Source organism: Bidens hawaiensis, unplaced genomic scaffold, assembly GCF_021521415.1.
Source record: "Bidens hawaiensis isolate Kalapana, Puna unplaced genomic scaffold, B.hawaiensis_p1.1 tig00016189_1, whole genome shotgun sequence".
Taxonomy (NCBI): domain Eukaryota; kingdom Viridiplantae; phylum Streptophyta; class Magnoliopsida; order Asterales; family Asteraceae; genus Bidens; species Bidens hawaiensis.
The window spans coordinates 564722-586893 of record NW_027492473.1 but is presented as its reverse complement, the minus strand read 5'-3'; the positions used below and the strand labels follow the sequence as shown (position 1 = coordinate 586893).

General features: G+C 34.6%; 1 pseudogene; it reads left to right on the top strand.

Annotated features, from left to right (window-relative positions):
• The first annotated feature begins 16709 nt into the window (after nucleotides 1-16709).
• On the top strand, nucleotides 16710-21829 carry LOC143550800 (polyadenylate-binding protein-interacting protein 9-like; annotated as a pseudogene).
• The last annotated feature ends 343 nt before the right edge of the window (nucleotides 21830-22172 follow it).

The window sequence follows — 22172 nt, the reverse complement described above, 5'->3', positions numbered from 1 at the left end:
TTATTTTGTTAAACGATGTTGCCAAACGTAACCATTTCCCCTTTAATTTTACCAAACATAATTCCTTTCTTAATTTTTATATTAATACAACTCAAACTTTTTTTATTCTTTGTTATGTTTTATTATCATTATTATTTAAAAAGAAAAAAACCTAGTTTTTATTGAACTTTTTTTTCTCTTATTATTATCTTTTTTTTACATCGTAACACACTTTTTTAGTTTTTAAAAATAAAAAAAATTATGTAAAAAACATCTTTTTGAAAAGAAAAATCGAATTGTTAATTAATAAATAAAAATAATTAAATAACATACTACTTGATCAATAAGTTAGTTTTTTCCTCATGTGATACTAATCTTATGCACCGAAACCTAACAAAAAATATTCAAATGATTTTTGTTTATCGTATGATAAGATAAAAATATACAAAAAATTAATCGTTTTTATAAAGATGTTATTATATCATTATTTCTTTTAGTACATTTTATAATGCATCTAATAATAGATATTATCACTATAATCAAGAACAATAAACATCGAAAGAGAGAAAAACAAAAGAGAAAAAAAATTATAGTTTTTAATTTGATATTTTAAAAGAACACACTAAAATGACAAAAAAAATGTTAAAAGGGGAGTAAATATCAAAAGAAAAAAATTGTCAAAGAAACAGAAAATTCAAAAAAAGAGTATGATAAGTAAAGGAGGAAGGTACGTTTAATTTAACCCTTTGTTAAATAATGGACAAAGTAACAACTTTACATACTAAAGTTTAAAGGCAACAAGTTGGGATTTATGATTTTGATTTTGTAACAAATTTATGATCTAAGACTAATTTTCGTTAACTTTTATTAAGCTTAAGTAAAATGACCAAACTACCATTTGATAACAAAAAAAGTGTCATTTTTTTAAAACTACAGGGGTCATTTATTTAACTTAGAGCATTCATAGTTCATTCCCTAAACTTTGTGAGGGGGGGGGGGGGGGGGGGGGTCGTAGGAACTTTTTGTGAATAGAGAATAAAGAAAAATGTTACTGTTAATCAATAAATTTTAGAATACACTATTTACACCATTTATTTTTTAATATTTTTTGAAAGTAATTGTGAGTAAAGGAGAAATAAAATAGAATGACAAATACATAAAAAGTAGAGAGAATATTTAGTGTTTTTAATATAATTATTGGAAGATATTGGATTATTTCAAAAGTTTTTTTACAGCGAGAAGTGCGAGAAGCGAATGTGTAACTCCATTAATCCCTAATTTCACTCTTTTTCTTATGTGTAGGTGCATATGTATGTGTGTAGGTACGTATGTTTGTATATGTGTATGTATGTTTGTAGGTACATAGGTTTGAATGTGTCTCGATACTTATATGTTTGTAGGTAGTTTTGAATGTGTAATTAATGTATAAATACAACCAACCTACATATATGTATGTAACATAATATAAAAAGGAGTAAAATTAGGGATTAATGGAGTTATACCTTCACTTCTCGCACTTCGCACTTATCGCTGTATATCACTTCTTGCAAGATCCATCCTCATTATTGGAATGGGAGTAAAAAGCCATGTTTATTAGAGAAAAACTAAAAAAATCAATGAAATCGTATCCTCTAGACCCCCCCCCCCCCCCCCCCCCCTCTCACACTCACACACACAATTCCTAACACCACCATCGAGTTCCGTAATGGTGATGAATTCAGCTGCATCTTCCTTACCCCCACCACGTCAACGATTCCGAATTCATTAAATGCAATACAGTTTCATGTGGTTTCTTCTATCGCCATTTTTACCCATAATTTCATAGAAACCATCAATATTGCAGTCACTAAACAAATTTAAGTGTAAAATTCTTCCCGAAACCTGAATCACATTATAGTTATAATCATAATTATCTCACCTCATAATTGAATTTGTGAATGAAGTTTGTCAATGTTATTTGACCTAGGAAACTAGGGATATTTGTAATTGACACTTAAAATCCGTTTAGGTGAGTTGTAGCGATGATTTCGTTTTATGTTTTTATTTGCGAGTCCACAGGAAAATGGTGGTGTTAGTGGCGGCAGGCTGTTTTTAAGATCTTAAAATGGCGGTGTTGGTGGTCTTAGACGTTAGTTAAATTGGGTAAAAAAGACTAAAATGTTCCCGCATACATGCCCCAACTTAACAAAGATATTAGATGCGTCAGTTAAAGAAAAAAATGACACATTCCAAACAAAGAACAATTATTGAAGGCAAAATTTTAAATGACACATTCCATAAATTAGTATACTGTAAAATACAAGATTCGTAATTTAGTTTTTGTTTTGTTATCTCATTTTAAATAAACAAACTTGGTGGTATATATTTAGCTTGAGAATTTGCACTAAGAACTAACTAAATAAAATTGTAAAAAAAATAAGAGGCGATTAGGAGTTCAAGAGAGAGTTAATTTTACTTTTAAAAGTGAATAGTTAGAGGGAACATTACAAATTAAAATATCTGACTTTAACTTCTTTTTAATGGTAATTTTTTTACTTTTCGGTATTTGAATTCATGATCTTTAGATCATTTAAGAAGATTTGCATGTTGTTGGTTTTCTTTTCTTTTTTCTAACCTTAAACGAGTTAACGTGCTAAGCAGTTTATATGAATTAAGTACTCATTTATTAAATGGGTCGTGTTTGGGTTTACCTGCTTAATAAAATATCATATTGGTCAGCCCAAAATCACGCTGTGCCATAAATTGCAGCCATAGTTACTAGTTCACTAACCTTGATGGTGTCAAATATAAAATGGGCGTGAGAGATACTAATGCATGTGTAGTCTTTTATTTATTTGGATTATAGGAAACCACTTGGGAAGATGAATGTGAAACATTAGGGACTCACATCCAGTTATCCAAAAGGCCACATGGAAAGCCTTAAATTATTGTAGTAATGTGTAACATGGTTTTGGCTATCTTGAACTTGTGCTTTTTGTGGGAGTGGAGGTGGGGCTATGTTCTTCCATTTTCCTCTTAAAAGTTGCACACAATGTTTAGGAATTTGCTTTATATTAAGAGGTGTTTGGGTAAGCTTTTAAAACTTGTTTATTTGAAAAGCAAATGGTATTTGAGAAAGCTCCGTTAAAAGCTCCAAGTTGAAGTTTTTGAAAAGTGTAATTACTTTTCAAAGAACAAATAAACAAATTTTAGAAGTTCACCTAAACACCCCCTAACTAAAACAATCTAAAACGGTTGATGGGTACAATACTGAATTTTAGTAATACAAACTTTGACCAATTGGTTGGTGTTAAACTCAACTTTAAAAATGTACCAGTAGTCTCAACTTTCTACCTATTTTCTTTTAACAGAGTTAGACTCTGTTAGTTTTTGTTGACGTGGATTTATGTGGAGTGCTGAGTCCACAACTGGACCAAATGGTACCATTAATTAGTGACCGTTGGTAGACATCAGGTGTACACGATTGATTTGAGAATACAAGGTTTTATATTTTGCGCTCTTCTACTTTTCAGACATTCGAAATATACGTGCAATGATTTGCAAACATAAAGCTATGCAGAATGAAGTGGACATGCAATGTGCCAACTTAAGACGCATATATGCTGACGTGGGAGAAATTTTGAGTCGCCATATTCGCTATCTCCATCGTCCATTCGGGTGCATATACACGGTTCAATAGTAATGCACTAATAATACACATGCTAACACGAAAAAGAGAATAAGCAGTACACAGAAAAACAATGATTTTAGGCTCCCACTTTTCTAACGTATCGAGATTCTAAAAAACAACATATTATATGTAAGTAATTTTGATTTTGAGATTATAAGGTGCGCTCTATAATTGCACACACACATAAATGACATAGGAGTCACATGATCGAAAGTAATCTTCCTTATGAAAAAAGTCTCAATTTTATTATGCACATTGGTCTCCAAAAGAATTAAGAGGACCCTCATGAAACTAATCAGAAATAATACAAAATATATAAAAATAATATATAATATGATTGGTAGCAGGGCTGACCCAAAGGAGGGGTGCGCGAGGTGGACAATCGACCATGTCCCGCTCTCTTCGAGGGTCATAATTGTTGGAAAAAAGTTATATAAAAATTTATTTAAAACAAAGGCTTACAAAATGACTCTTTAGGGCAATGTAAAAGTGTTTTGTATATGAAAAATGAAAAATAAGCTTTTGGGTTTAAATCCTGAGAGTGACATATTTTTTAATTTTAGGAGTCCCGGATTTTTAAAGGTTTTTGAAGACAACCTTAACTGATGGTTAAAAGTTCTTTCAGTTTTTAAATTATTTATGAGTTCAATAATGAATCTCATCCTACATTCCACTAGTAAGGTAATCAAGCACTAAATGTTGTGGTATACTGCCTTCGGCGTTAGCTGGTCCGACATGGCAGGGAAAAAAAATGCCCAAACATTGTCGGGACGACGCTATAGGGTGTTACAGGGGCAACAATATGATGTGAATTGTAGGAGTTGATAAAAGAGGGGGGGGGGGGGGGGGTTCGGGTCTAACGCGCGGGTGTTAATCCATAACAACCGGCCTTAGAAAGAAGAATGGCATCCATATACGAACACAATCAGTTGACCCTTTCACACACTTCCATTTTCTTCCACTATGTTAGGGCACACCCGTGATACATACTTCTCATAGTTTCAATAATTCAGATTTCAGACACTATATATATTCCATGCCCATTTACACAATAACATACATACTCGCACTCTTGTGTCTTGATCGCACATGGGACATACTGCTTTTTCCTCTTTCAAGTAGCTCTAGTGCTCAATGGTACCATTAAACTTAATATGAACCCAATACCTTACACGTCGATTCTTCTGTAGCCGCATATTTATATATTACCGTAGTGGTACAAAAAAGCTTATTAATTAGCAAAGGAAATTTACAACACCGCAGATAGAATTAGATGTATTGTTTTTATGTTTCAGAATTAAATACAAATAATTCTTAACATGAAAATAGTGAGAATCAATTTGTTGTTATTGTTATGTTGGTTTTTATAAGCGTCTGTTGTTATTTTTTGTTTGTATTTGTTGATTTCGATTATGGGACATTATAAGTAACTGTTGATATGCATTTCGTTGTTATTATTATGTTTTTTTCTTATGTTGTTAAAAGTATTTGTTGTTATTATTTTGTTGATAATTTTGATTCTATTGTTATTATTAGAGGTGCACAAAAAACCCGAACCCGGAACCGGATCCGAAATAAAAGCCTGGAACCGGTTTTTTATTACCCGGGTTTTAAATACCCGAATCCGTACCCGACCCTACCCGTAGGGTACGGATAGGGTATGCATTTTGGCACTAAAACCCGAACCGATTTATACCCGGTAATACCCGAAAACCCGAACCGGTTCCATACCCGGAACTGAGTTTTTCCAATACCCGAAACCGGCTATTTCAAATACCCGATGAATACCCGAAAAATACCTTAAAAATACCCATAAAAAGTGCAAACTTTTAAAAGATCCAACCTATACCCGAAAAATACCCGGAAAAAAACACGAAAAAACCCGTAAATAGGGTTTTTTCAATACCTCATAATAGGGTATTCAAATACCCGGTTTTAGAATACGCGGTTCTATACCCGACCCGAACCCGATGCATAGGGTATAGTTTTTAGAGACAATATCCGACCCGAACCCGGCCCGATTATTACTAATACCCGGTCATACCCGAACCCAGGTATTTAAAAAACCCGATTTGTGCACCTCTAGTTATTACCAGGGTTTTTTTTGTTATAATAAAACACTGCTTATATAGATTGATATTGTATTTAGTATTATTTTCCAAGTTTTCATTTTTTTATAGATTATATTGTTTCATACATTCTCATATTAGATTATTTTGTACATTAATATTCCCCTTGTTTTTATTGTCTTTAAGAACTCTTTATTAGAAAATATACTGGAGTTGTCAATTCCCTCGAAACCGTTGTTTTATTGACTAAGAACTCTTTATTAGAAAATTTACTGGAGTTGTCAATTCCCTCAGAACCGATGCAAAGAATAGAACGATGAGTGAGCAAGGAACCTCATTTTTTTAAATATATACATTAATATGGTATTAACCGACAGATCTTTGGGCCAAAATGGGACGCGGCCCCACTATATTTTTCGCCCCGTAGTGTATCTTTTCTGGAAAAAAAATATATATAGACATGTATTGAGTCGACACAGCCAAGTTTTTTTTGTCCGAATCATCCATATTATTTGAGTCCGGGCCACTTGAACTTTTTTAACAATAAAGTTTGTCTAAAGGCAAAGAACGAGAAATCGTTTGAGAAATAAACGTAAAGATAAAGAAATGCTAAGAAATAAATCTCCATAAGACCAAGCCCAAGCCCAAATAAATTATAAACAAAATATAAACATTAAGCCCAAAATTCAACCCTACCATCGAGTCGATGTTCGAACACAACAAACGGGGTTTCCATTGTGCTCTTGCCACTGTGTGACTTACTGACTTGTGCGGTTCGACACATAAGTCGGAACCGAAGTTGAGAAGCAAGTATATGAATTGGTGAATATGTTTGGAGGTGAAATCGATTAATCGATTGATTGGGCACTATCGCTGTCTACCAGGTCCTGAGGTTTGGAACTGACTCGTGTGGGGGTGAAATCGATTAATCGAAATAGTCAACAGAAGCAAGTAGAAACCAGGTTCGACAATTCGCATTTCACCATTTTGTATTTCTTCCAATTTGGTAGGTTAAGGTTTGGAATTATTGTTTGACCCGACCCAAACCAGATTTTCGAGCCGAAACTTAGAAGTAGGAAAAAATTGGGTCTTGTGACTTTTGGGCCCTTCCGTACCGGATGTTCAAGATCCGCCACTGATTGTATTAATTTGGCCTAGGCGTAGAACATCAAGGAGCGAATTACTTGGTAAATGAATCGATGAACTCATTGAGATTAAATGACAGTCATATGACTTTTTCCAAGATAAATCATCAATTCACTTATGCATTCGGTTCTTTATGGTGGATTATCATCTTATATCGGTTGCTGAGATTTTTTATTTGTTGTCGTTGAGAAGATATGATGGCGCGTTGGACGCTGTCGTTGCACACCACGATGGCCAATGCTAGCAAGCTCAGCAGTAATGCCTGCATCTTGCTTGAGGACCCAACCAGTATCGAAGGCTAGCAGGTGCCCTTCAGTATTTAATCTTTTTAACCTTTTACAGGTCCGTGCATGTCTTACGCCATGCAACAAATCTGTATGCACATGCATGCACCTCGTATTGATCATATGAATGCTCTCTGACACGTTCTTCGATATGTCAAGGGTTGTGTTTATCTCGGGGACAATCTCATCTCATGGTCCTCCAAATGCCAATCAATCATCTCTCGATCTAGTGAGGAGGCAGAATATTGGGGCGTTGCAAATGTTGTAGCCAAAATATTTTGGATCCGAAACCTCTTACTTGAACTCGCTAAACATCCTTCGTGGGCATCCAATGTTTATTGTGACAACGTCAGTGCTCTTTATCTCATCAGTAACCTGATTCAACATCAACGAACTAACATATTGAGATCGTTACCAATTTGCATATATTTTTACCACTGCTAGAAAATGGGTACCATTGCTACGAAAAATTTGTGACGCATTACCAGGTGCTTTATTGATCGGTTGTATTAGAATAGTCAATATTGTATAGCATCTTCGCCATATTTAGTTTCTAAAATTATGGCTAAATTATTGATTTTATACCGGTATATATTGTGAAGAGTTGAATGAAGATAATCAGGAATTAAATTAATCACTGAGGGGTTGTATTTGAATAGTCAAATAAAAAGCATTTCGTTTAAGATAAATACATCACAAGGAAATAATCAACTGATTAATTTACACAAATGCAAAGCACTAACGAAGGCAGTAAATGCCTGATATGCATGTGCAGTCGTCTACCATCCGATTTTTTTTTTCTTTTTCAATTTCTTTAAACAATAAACAAATTAATATAAAACATAAGATAGATGACGTGGATATGCTTGTATAGCAGCATTTTATGTCTGGGTTCACATGAAGAATTTGACCCAAAGATGTTGGGTCGGAGTTGACTCAAAAAACGACACCGACTCATTATGTAATTCCCAGACAAGTTGTTTTCTTATATATGTTGTTTGTGGCATACAAATAACGTGTTTCACTCTTAAATTACTAGTAAACAGGACCCGCATGTTGCGATGAAACAATGAACACCATAAAAAATAAAACCAATTGTTTGCATACTTGCCTTAACGAGGCGGATCTATTGGGCAACAACCGCGCCCATAGCTCTAACTAGATTAATAGAGTTCTAACCCTCCACATTGATTCGTCACCTTGCAATATGAGTCAGGCTAAATAAGTATAAAAAGAAGGTGAGACAAGAAGTTAAAATCACTTTTGAAAACATAAACAAAGTCACGAACAAAATCAAAAAGCCTTCTACACTCAAGAATCAAACATGTCTATGTGACTTGTCTCAATCGGCTAATAAAATTCCATTACGAAACCTTTTGATAGACGTACAAAGAACGAAAAGTTGTAATTCCGTAGTTAAATAAACAATATCCCCCCCCCCCAAATGTAGTAATTAGATGTGTAATACTATTATGTGTTTATAAGTACATAGACCGTAGTGTAGGTCGATTAACCGTTTTATGCGACATAATGTGAAGCCATCGAAACTTCAGAAACTAACCCGGATGCTGGATGTTTCATTTACAAATCGGGTCTTAGACTCTTAAAACCAAACTGGTTCGGGTTGGTCATTTAACCCATGGTCAAAACTGGTTTGGAAGAAACCGGATTGGGTTTAAAACCATTTTGGAGGCAAGAAGGTGCAGCCCAATCAAACCGGATTGGGCTTAAACCCGTTTGAGACAAAAAAAAACAGTTTTTTTGACATGTTTTCTAAATTGGGTCGGGTCTAAACCGGTTTGTGGGAATCGGATTACGAACTGGTCATGAAAAGGCGGGTTGGATCACGTACCGAACCGGTTTGAGCCAAACCAATTTGAGCCGCAACTGGGTTGGGTTTGAAACCAGTCCATTGGGCCCAAACCGGTTTTTTGTACATGTCTAGGTATTGGCATCATTCTACTGAATTGGGCCTTCCGGCCCATGAGCCCAATAAAGTATTAGAGGTTAAAAGTTAAAACAGTTGTATATGGATTTTCATGCAGAAGAGACGGACAAATGCGATTTTTAATGCTTTAATTTCTATAATTAGACCATAAAGTGTTTGATAATTAATATTTAATTATATCTCAAAAAATAAGATGACATAAAAAAGCACAAACATTATTGTTGGAATTAGATATCAACAACAACCAAGAAGATTTCACGAAAGTCTTTATTCTTCTCATTAATAAACACCTCCTTATATAGGAGAACAAAACACAAACCGACTCCAACACAAATATTATCCTAACCTCCTATAAACAAGATAATGGAAAAACAAATTCAAAATAAACATAAAGACTAGTCTCGATATCCTAACATGACTCAACAAAACATTAATATTAATAGATAAATATAAACTTTGAATTATCTCTTCAACACCCCCTCTTAATTCAAAGTTCCTTCACTCCCATTAGCTTTCTCAAATAAGCAAACTGTTCGGTTCCAAGCGCTTTAGTGAGTGCATCTGCTACTTGCTCTTCAGTGTAACACGACTTCACTATAATTTGATTAGTTTCAACCAAGCTTTTAATATAATGATATTTAATATCAATATGTTTGCTTCTTTTGTGTAGAGCTGCATTCTTTGTGAGGAATATTGCTGATTGATTATCACACAAAATGGTTGTTGGTTCTGTTTGTTTAACTCCCAGTTCATCTAGTAATTGCCTCAACCACACAGCTTGACATGCCGCAGCACCGGCCGCTACGTACTCTGCTTCTGTTGAGGATAATGCCACAACTTGTTGTTTTTTTGAACTCCATGAGATAGCTCCAGACCCACAAAAAAATATGTTTGCTGATACACTTTTTCTATCTTCCAACGAAGTAGCCCAATCACTATCTGTATAGCCTTTCAACTTGACTGTTTTGCCCTTTTCATACCATAACCCGTAACTAACGGTTCCAGCCACATACCTAAGTATACGTCTTGCCGCTCCTAGATGACAAGCTGTTGGTTTCTGCATATATCTTGAGATTAACCCTACAGCAAATGCAATATCCGGTCTTGTATGAGAAAGATACAACAGCCCACCGACTAGACTTCTGAACACACGAACGTCAGCAATTTCATCACTTTCATCAGCTTTGAACTTCTCTCCACAATTCATAGGAGTCAATGATAAATTGCAATTCTTCATTCCAAACTTATTTAGCAAATCAGTAGCATATTTTCTTTGAGATAAGAACAAACCTTCTTTGCTTTGTGTTATTTCTAAACCAAGAAAATAAGAGAGATTTCCCATATCGGACATCTCGAATTCTTTCACCATCAGGGCTTTAAATTCTTGTAAAAGATTTGTGGATGAGCTTGTATATATTATGTCATCTACATAGATACACACAATTATAAGGTCTTCACCCATCCTCTTAACATACACAGTTGGCTCACTTTTGGTTCTATAATACTCATGCCCTTGTAGATATTTATCAATTCGTTCATACCAAGCACGTGGAGCCTGCTTCAGACCGTACTAGGCTTTGTGCAGCCTATAAACTTTGTCTTCTTGATCTTCGATTTCAAACCCCGGGGGTTGGATCACATATACTTCTTCTTGAAGCGGTCCATTCAAGAATGCCGACTTTACGTCCAATTGATGCATACTCCACCCTTTTTGTGCTGCAATAGATAGTATGACTCGAATAGTTTCAAAACGAGCTACGTGGGAAAATGTTTCTTCATAGTCTATCCCGTACTCTTGGGCATAACCTTTAGCGACTAATCGTGCTTTGTGCTTTTGAATCTTACCATCGACTCCTAGTTTTATCTTATAAACCCATTTTAACCCAAATGCTCTTTTGTTATTTGGCAACTTTGTTAGGGACCAAGTTTGATGCTTTTCAAGTGCACTCAACTCAGTTTGCATTGCACTTACCCACTCCTTATACTTAACTGCTTCATTATAGCTTGTAGGTTCTACCATGGTGAGAGCTAACTGGCACGCATTTGTTTCCGTGATCTCTTCATTACGAGTGCTACTTGTGGAACCCACTTCATAGTCTCTCAACCGGACTGAAACTTGTTTTCTTCGGCTACTTTTTCTTGGTTCTGAATTCCGGTTACTTCTTGGTTCTGAATGGCTTGGGGTGTTAGTTTCTTCACTTTCCTCCGTTTCATTTCCGTCTTCAATCAAGGGTTCCTTGTTTGCTTCATCTTTCTGATATAAATCAGAAGGTAAGATGTGTCTATCTTCATTGGCAGCATGCCAATTAGCAGTTTCTTCAAAGACAACATCTCTACTTGTGATTATAGTTCTTTTAGCCGAGTTGTATAACCTATAAGCTTTGGACGTAGGAGCATATCCGACAAATATGCACTTCACTGATTTGGGATCAAGTTTCCTTCGATGTTGAGAAGGTGTTAATGCATAGGCAATGCATCCAAATACTTTCAAATGATGAACTGAAGGCCTTCTTTCATAGTACACTTCATACGGAGTTTGCTCACTAACAGCTTTTGTTGGTGATAAGTTCCTTAAATAAACAGCAGTAGCTACTGCCTCTCCCCAGAATTGCTTACTTAGACCCTTCCAATGTAACATACTCATCGCCATCTCATACACCGTACGATTCTTCCGCTCCGACACACCATTCTGCTCAGGTGTATACGGAGCGGTAAAATCATGACGTATGCCTTCAGTTCGGCAAAATTCTTTGAATTCCTTGGAGCGGAATTCTCCACCATTGTCGGATCGAATTCCCTTGATCCTTACACCAGTCTCAGTTTCAATTTTGACTTTTAATATTTTGAATTTGCCAAATACTTCAGATTTTTCATGAAGGAAGTATACCCAAGTCATCATACTAAAATCGTCTGTGAATAAAACAAAATACTTACTTCCTCCAAGGGATTGCGTTGGCATGGGTCCAACTACATCTGTGTGAATCAATTGTAGTTTGTGGGATGTTCTTGATGCTTCATGAGGAAACGAATTCCTGGTTTGCTTCCCGTAAACACATCCTTCACATGTGGTATTCCAACCTGTAATAATGGGTAAACCGTTTACAAGGCTTTTGCTACTTAACGCTTTGAGGCTAACCTCATTTAGATGCCCATATCGTAGATGCCATAACCATGACTCGTCTCGCATTGTTGAAAGGACTGTTGATGTTTGAGTTATGTCAAAGTGGAATGTATTGTTGTTGGCCATCGGAATTTTGTATGTTACTTGACCGCTACGTTTGTTTGTTATAGTACACTCCCCCCTCGTCAAACAAAATCGAGTTTCCAGCCCTCATCAACTGCCCTACACTAAGTAGGTTGTAACTCAGATCTGGTGCGAACTGCACCTCTTCGATGGTTCTATGTTTACCCGTGTTTGTCTCTATTTTGACCACACCTTTGCCTTCGACTTGAATTCCGTTTCCGTTTCCGATTCTAACTTTTAGCTTCTTCGTGTCATCTAGGCTTTTGAACAACCCTTTTTGTCCCGTCATATGGTTAGAGCACCCACTATCCAAGAACCACACACTACTTGCAAGAGGTTCTTCCTTATTATTTGCCATAAGAGCTTCTTCTTGGTTACTGTCACATGAGACAACCATGAAAAGCCGACCTTCTTCATCTCCATCTTCTCTTTCTATGGCAGCGTTAGCTTGAGGTTCGCTCCAACATTCCGACCTCACATGTCCAAATCGGTTGCAATTATGACATTGCACACCCCTTCCTCGGCCGAACCCTCGACCTCTGCCTCTACCACGACTACGGGCTGATCCGCGTCCTCTTCCTCTGAACGAATAACCACTCTCATCTTCCTTGGAAAGCATGTTCTTCTTCAACCGGTTGAACGTTTCTATTCAACCGAACTTCATGAGCTTGGAGTGACCCCATAAGTTGATCAAAAGACAAGGTAGACAAGTCTTTAGATTCCTCGATGGCAGCAACCACATGATTCCATTGATCTGGTAGACTTCTAAGAACTTTCTCTACAACCTTCTGATCGGCCACGTCTTCCCCATACGCTCGTTGTTGATTCACCAATTTCATTACCTTGGATAAGAAGTCACTGACTACCTCTCCATCTTTCATCTGGATGGTTTCAAAGTCACGACGAAGACCTTGAAGTCTTACCATCTTAACCTTATCATCCCCTTGATACTCATTCCTGAGTAACACCCACGCTTGTTTCGCGGTTGCAGCAGCAGCGATTCTTGAAAACACATCATCATGAACCCCCTGTTGAATAACTGAGAGAGCCCTTGCATCCTTTCTCCGGTTCAACCTTAGGCGCTCCTGATTCTCTTCACCAGCATCATATCCAGTTTCCACCAAATCCCACAAGTCTTGGGCAACCAAGATGGTCTTCATTCGGATCTGCTAGAAGTCGTATCCTTCACCCTTAAATATCGGAATTACCAGGGATGAAGATTTTTCTGCCATTGTTAACGAATGATCAACGTGGTAGCTCTGATACCACAATGTTGGAATTAGATATCAACAACAACCAAGAAGATTTCACGAAAGTCTTTATTCTTCTCATTAATAAACACCTCCTTATATAGAGAACAAAACACAAACCGACTCCAACACAAATATTATCCTAACCTCCTATAAACAAGATAATGGAAAAACAAATTCAAAATAAACATAAAGACTAGTCTCGATATCCTAACATGACTCAACAAAACATTAATATTAATAGATAAATATAAACTTTGAATTATCTCTTCAACAATTATAACTCAAGTAAGAAACACAGTTAGCTAACTTAATTTATTTATCATGTAAACCAGTTATCGAGCCTGCTTGTTGCGACGAATTCTGGGAACTCATCTTATATGAATTGTGTAGAGGCTTAGATTATCTTTCACGGGATTATAAGCCTTACAAAAGAAAATGTTAGATTACCGGAAAGTTATGTTAGACTTGATGGTATTAATTTCTACGTTCATAAACTAATTTTGTTCATTGTTTGCTTAGTTACACACATTGCTAATTGGCTAATTACATACATTGCTTCCTAATCAGGGGCAGATCCGTCACGGATCTGCCATCAACTTTGTCTACAAAGTGCAAAATTAGTGTAATATAATTTTTTTCTTCTCCGCTTTATGTATCAAATACTCTTGAGCTATGATACCCCTAATTTTTTTCTAGATCTGCCATTGTTCCTAATTACATATATTGATTGAGCGGATGTTTTTTCAAAAGTCTGTTTATAAATATCCGCCTACATGTCTTTATCCTTAATTTGTCTTCTTAGCGAACTGTTTGCATGACCTGATGATTTCCTTCGTTAGCATTTCGATCTCAAAACTGCATTGACATACATTGCAGCTATAAATTTTTGTGGGGACTGTTAAAAGATGTAAGTTTGTTTCAATTCATTGCACAAACATATTAATAATTGTAAAAATATTAGTTGATATTAATTTGTTTCTTTTATATGTTGTTTATGAGGATGGACTTGGCTGGGCTTTCTCTGGACTTGGGCCATTCTAGCAGCTGCGCTTAAATGCTGGATGGGCTGCTTAAGTCAAAAGATTCCAAGTGTAGCTATAGTAGTTCAGTGGACATCCGGATGAGTTATTCGCTATAAGTACGAGTGTGTGTTCACATTATAAGGGTTAAGAGTGAGATCCCAATTTTGTTAGTTTGTTATGCTTGCGTGTACCATCGCTGTTCTAAGTTTATGTGTTGATTGAATCTAGCGGTTGTTAGTTAGTAGTGATTGAGAGTTACATATCATAGTAGAGCTATTGGTATGGTTTGGGGAATGCCAACTTATTAATGGTACTCAAATTAGCTTAGTTGGAAAATTATTGATGGTAGGTAATGACAAGGCTATAGACTCTTAGTTGATGAAATACTTAGATATTGTGAAGATTGTGATTAAGTAGCCATGATCACAATTTATCGTGACAGGTTGGCTCACACCTGAAATGATATTTAAGCAGTTGCCTTAATTACTTTGTTGAAACCATAGAGAACGATGCACAATGACAAATCTTAGCCACCTTGCCTCAATTATTTAAACCGCTTATCATACGTTTAGTTTACACGTTCTAGTTATAATAATTTTGGCACTTAACATATAACGCTTGTACATGATTTGTCAATCCAGCGAGATTTCCTCAAAAAAGAAAAAAAAAAAGGGGTTGACATATCATAATCCTGCACATGAAGAGATTGATGAAGTGACAAACAAAGTAAAACATATCAGCAGTTTGTAGAGACAAGAATAAGTGACCAACATTATGTCGCGCACACTTCATAATAATTAGATAAGAACCACCAACATCGTAACATTAACAAAAACTGATATGGCAGATTCTGTTATGTTGAAGTTTGGAGACCTAATCTATAATATTCGCCTATTCGGTCACCATTGGATTAAAAAATCATGATTAAGTGCCTACCTTGTTATGGAACACAAACCAAACCCGGCCTAGAGGTTGGTATCAAAATATATGACAACCACAAAAATGAAGCATCGTTATCAGCCACCACCAACCGAAGCATCATCATCAGCCTCCACCAAGCCATCCCTCTCAAACCTCAAAACCAATGAAAGGTGCTTTCCCATGTGGTACCTTTAAACCCAAAATGCTTGTCCACTTCTCTTAATACTTTCAATGTTGGTAAGGACAACTAACAGTCTAACACACGACTGATTCATGGCTGCCATTGCAAAATACTGTATACATCTCTAGCACCCAATTAAATAGTCAATACAACAGTACTTGCAATGGAACGGACCCACGTTGTAAACATCCACTAGCAAAAATTGTTATATGTTTTATAGTATTTGATCGTTTTTTTATGTGTTATTTATGTATCTGGCACTCAGGTGACAACAATCCACCAAACATTATCAAAATGCCAAACTAATGAAAAAAACAAGTAACTAGCCATTTTTCTGTATGCCATGTAATTTTCTAATCATTTTAAATAGGTATGCATATATAAACGGGAACTATCCGACACCATGTCCACTTTAGGTCACTTTTTCTGATTTTGTTCTATTAATGCTAGCAAAAATCACGTCATGCATGAGAAACCCTCCAACGCATCATCTTTCATTAGTGTATCATCAACAAAACGTTTATACACGCCATTGCCATTACCATTTTCTTTGTTTTAGACAAGTATCTTTTTGTCTTTTGTACTTCATCCATGTGTCTTTTCGTACCTAATGAACAATATAAAGTAATAATTTATATCATACTGATACATTAACCAAACAATGATCCATTTCATCACTACGTATCAAACAAAACAAACATATATATATATATCTTTTACAGCAAACCCATCAGCCGTTGTTGTTTATTAAAGCAACAAAACAGAAGGCCACCAGTTTCCCTCGTAGAAACCCACCACACCACATTCTTTTGATCAAAATCAAATTGCTCACTCTCTATACTCAGAATCTGTTTTTGCAATACCACATTTATCAGAACTATGAATACCACACTGCTTACTTTCTTCACCCTCAATTTCCTTCTGTAATCAACACTTTTCATTCTTTTTTTCTTCTTGGTTTTGTTAAAAATTTGATTTTTTTTATAAATTCTATGGCTGCTGGACCTGAAACTGAAGCTTCTGTGGTCAAGAGTGTGGAAAGTGGGAGTCTTGATTTGGTGCATTCCGATGATAATAATAATAATAATAATAATATTAATGGGACTGATTTGGGTCCAAAATCAGAAATTAAAATGCAAGAATTTGTTGATGATATGTTGTCTTCTTTGAAACTGAATCCTTAGGCTAAGGAATTCTTTCCATCTTACTCATCAATTTATCACAATCATCCTGGGATTGAAGGATATCATAATAACCCAAGGGTACCTATCTCTCTACCTAAACTTTATATTATATCAGTATAACGTTATTATCGGCTAACGGGTCATAGTTTAGATTATTAAAATTTTGTTGGCGGGCTATGTTAAATTCTTGAATTTGTGTCATAGGTTTACCAAAAAAATGCTTTTTAGTGTAGCTATGAGTTTGTGCATATTGTAATGGTTTTTTGATAAAAAGATCATTTTTTTATTAATGTTTGTTAAGTTTTCAGGCTGTGTGACAAGTTAATGTTGTTCTGTTTATTTCTTGTTGCTTTAATGGTAAAAAAAGGAAGAACCTCAAAAGAAAATTAAATAAATAAGAGTTCTTGATTTGTGATCTTTATATAATCTTGGATGGTTGATTCTGGATTTCTTTCAAATGTTAATAAAGGTCATCAAATATGATAGAACTCCTATCAAATATGATAGGAGTTCTTGTTGCTTTATCTCATCAAATATGTTAATAAAGGTCATCAAATTTGATTTGTGATCTTTATAAAACCTTAAGTCATTTGGATTATATTTTTGTCACTTACGTGCTCGATAATTCGCTTATTTATATTATCGCGTTTGTAGTTTATAGGTACGATGAACAGAGGCGGACTTAGGTTTATGGGAAGGGGGGCAGCCGCCCCCCTTAAAAATATATATATATATATATATAGTGTAAATTTTAAGCGAAAATCCCGATTGCCCTTCTTAAAAAATCTGGTTAAGGTCTCCTGCTGCCCCAGATCCCTAAACTTTTAGTACATACTCATCTGAGTTTTTCCGGCAAACAGTGGCAGTGCACATTGGTTTCTCCGCTGTTGAATGTAAAGAACATGTAGAAGAAGAAGAAGAAGAAGAAGAAGAAGAAGATAAGTTGTACTTGTTAGGGTTAATAGTTATTTTATCTAGATGAGCCTTTTCAAATAAAGCCCAACCAAAAATAAAAATACAAAATCTATATTTAACACTATATATTGGGCCGACAACTTACAATTTGTAACCTAAGTTATAAATACTTTATTACTTTTTGATTGAATAAATAATATGCTAGATTCTTTATTTAGCTTTATTATCCTATGCTTTTTGGTGTTTAATTTGAAATTTGCTATTTATGTTACTATTATTTTAGTATAGCAGTATACATATAGTTTGTGGAGTTCAAATAATAGGCACGTTTAAATATATATATATATATATATATATATATTTTATGATGTTTTAGTTAAAATCTCTTGATTTCGTCGCTGTATATATAAGGGTTGAGTTATAATAAGAAGATTAGTTTTCATAAGAAGGATATGAAATAATCTTATCCATTCATTTTAAAATTGAATGGTTGAGATTAAATTAGAGAGATCATCAAGTGTAAAACAAGGGTAATGGCATAATAGAGATAACACATTTGTTGGTTTTCTCTCTCCACATACAAGGCATATGTCAAATACCCCCATCATTTTTAAACGCCCATAACTTTTTTATACGACATTTTTTTTTCAAAACAATTTCACCATAATAACGAGTGTTTTTTTATCTTTTATATGAGTACCAGATTGCTATATAAAATAAAAAAAAATCATGGATTTTTACGAAGTGTGTTTTACCAAAATTGTGTTATACAAGTGTGTTTTATTTTTTCATAGTGTTTTTTGCATTGTGTTTTTTACATTGTGTAATTTAATTGTGTTTTTGTCATTGTATTTTTATTTTTATAGTGTTTATTCCATTGTGTTTTTTACATTGTGTCTTTTTCATTGTGTTTTTCATAGTGTTTTATTTTCTGACGAAATTTTCGAAGACTTTTCCGGCAAGGTTGTGGCGGTGGGTGGCGGTGGGCGGTGGTGGTTGTAGGAGATAAATGAAAATTTAAGTGGGTTTTAATTAAGTGGGTTTTGAAATTAAATTAAGTGGGTTTTCAATATTAAGGTATTAGACAAAATTACCCTCATTCCTAGCCTTCTTAGGATAATCAAACTTCTTATTTGATCTTTTCTCGTATATATAAACATAAATATAATTAAGTATGTGAAATTTAGTTCAGTTTTAATTTTTTATCATGTCTCCTGGATCGACCTGACCCGGTATGAATCGAAAAAAAAATTATTATATTGTGATAGTCATACAATGCTTAAAAATTTCCGCCCCCATGAAAAAAATTCATGGGTCCACCACTGACGATGAACCCCAAAATCATATTTGTCGCATTTGTGTTTTTTTAATTGCTTATTTTATAAACTTGTTCTTACCTATTAGAACATAATTCATATACGTTTAAGTTAGTTACTTGTGTATTATACAAAATCGTGTTTTGCTGAGTCATAGACTTTCCACCACCTTGTTTGACTCGTTTAGATAAATGAGTTACACCCCTGATTCTATTACTTTGAACGTCAAAATCCTAAAAAGAGTTATATTTTCATTTTGTTTTCTTAAATTAGAGAACTAACTATGGTAACACTCGGAGACCATCAAATGGGAGGTCTTTCAAAGCTCAACGAGAAGATATCATTAAGAGAACTGTTTATGTATCTGATATCTATCACAATGTTAGTGAAACACAACTTATATATTAATATATTATTATGTACCATTTTTTCCATAAATTTCATATTATCAAAAGGATTTCTTTAACAGGTCACTGAAGAGCAACTTGCTGCTTTGTTTAGTGGCTACGGGCATGTAAGTCACAACCTTGATCTTCAATTAACTGATTACTTTAAATATTTTCATATCATTTGTTAAATGCATATTGAACTTGGTTTACTATTAAGGTTTTGGATTGTCGGGTTTGCGGCGATCCACATTCACGTATGCGCTTTGCGTTCGTTGAGTTTGGTGACAAGAGTATGACATTTTGTTTTTTACTTTTTTTAGTTTACCGGTAAATGAACATTTTATAAACTTTATAAATTTACATTAATATGTTGCAGACTCAGCAAGGGCCGCACTAAATCTTGGAGGTGCGATGCTTGGTTTTTCTCAAATTACTGTTTTGCCTTCGAAAACCGCCATCCTTCCTGTGAATCCAACTTTCCTCCCCAGGGTATGTAGGTCTTATGTTGTTTTGAATCATCAGTAGTTAAAGAGTCTTGAAATACTACTCTCCAAATTTTATTCAAAGATGATGGATAATATATATTATATTTCTATTTTTCGTTGATACCATAAAAAATCAGTATACATTCTAATTTCATGAGAAGGCTCTCAACCTGATGTTGGTGTGGTAAATCTCCCAACTTGTAAAAAATACAAGAAAAAGTCACTAAACTATTTTTTGTTTATAAAAGTCCCTATACTTGTCTAAAACACAAGCATCTGTGATTTTTTACTCTTGATGTTTTGGGATATAGTCAGAGGATGAGAGAGAGATGTGTGCAAGAACAGTCTACTTTACAAATATTGACAGGAAGGTTTGTGACCGTTTTACTTATTTACCTATGATTTTAAATCAGTTTCCTGGAATAAAAGAGCCTTTTGTTTAATATCTGCAGGTTTCTCACACAAAAGTCAAGAATTTCTTTGAAACAAGATGTGGCGAGGTTAAATCGACCATCACAATTTGAATTTTATCACAAATTTTTCATTACCTGAGGTGGTAACTGTCATTTAACTTTTTTGCGTGAAGGTCTCTCGACTGAGGCTTTTGGGGGATAATGTTCATACAACCCGCATTGCTTTTGTTGAGTTTGTGATAGTAAGTTCAAAATATATAGCATATGATGGGTGTTGAGAACTCGAGATCGGCTCACTAGAAATTCGAATTGAGCAGAGCTTAAATGAGCTCGAGCTTGAGCTTCACTCATCGAGCTTGACCCCGCTCGCCATGTTAATTATATAATTTGTGTTTAATATGTTAAATGCATATTTATATAATAATTCTTACTATATATAAAATTATGATAAAAGTAATTATATAAATATATATTATGTAATATATATATAAATTATAATTAAAATATACATAAAAAATAGTTGTAAATAATATTATGTAAATAATAAATGATAAATGATAAACGAGCTTGAGCCTAAAAATAGCTTGTTTACTAAACGAGTCTCAACCCGAGCTTCACTTATCGAGCTCAAGCCGGTTCTTAAGCCTGAATCCTGTTATTTCTACAATTTTTTATTTAATATATTGAATGTCTATTTATATAATAACTTAAAAGTATTATATTTAGAATTTTGATAAATAATTATAAAATATATATTGTTGTATAAAAAAAGGTTCAAATAAAAATAAAGAGTTTTATAAGAATTGTAAGAACCAATAGATTTTTGACATGTAGCATTACAAACTATGGTGAATGAAAAATTCTAGGAAACTATGTCGGTTATAGTGGTGAAATAGTAATTTTAGGAAACTATGTCGGTTTTTGGTAATTTTAAATCTCAACCATTGATTAACATGATTCAATTGCTATGATTTATTCTTAGTCTTCCTAGGAACTATTTTATAGAATAACTCTCCCTTGTTTTATATACAAAAGTTATATATAATTAAAAAATTATATAAAGTAATTTCAAATAATATTACATGATTTATAAATAATAACCGAGCCGGACTCAAGCTCTAGCCTTGCATGCCCGGGCTGGGCCGTTTACACCCTAGGCGTTGTACACGTACTAATAATCGTCTTACCAATAACTTTTACATGCCGAAAGTGCAATTATGGCGCTTGATTGTTGTGGTCAGTTGTTAGGAACACAACCAATTAGGTATGGTTTACAAACCGGCAACCGTGTATTTTTATTTGAGGCCACTTGTGTTTTTATAAAAAGAATGTCTTTTTGATATTTTCAGGGTGAGTCCTTCAAAGACTCCAGTGAGGCCTAAGGCTGCTCGCCCGCTTTCAGCTTACTAAATTTCAACCGTTTGAATCAGATGCATCCATGTGGTGTAAACAACTGACGAGTAAGATCTAGTTATTTTTGTGTCAGGTCATGATTAGTTGGTGTAAAGAAGTCATGTTGCTTGAAGTTGAGAACTTGGTCTTGTTACTTGCTTGTGTTATGTTTCATGATCAGCTTCATGGTTGTTGCATGTTGACTTCTGGGTTTAACTTGGATGGTTACATGGTTTGGGTTTTTTGTGATGTGTTCTGCCTGGCATATAGTTTTCTCATATGTGTGGGTCGGGTCAACTGTCGAGTAAGATCTAGTTATTTTAAGAACCTTAAAGCAACTATATGAATTTTATGTAGATAA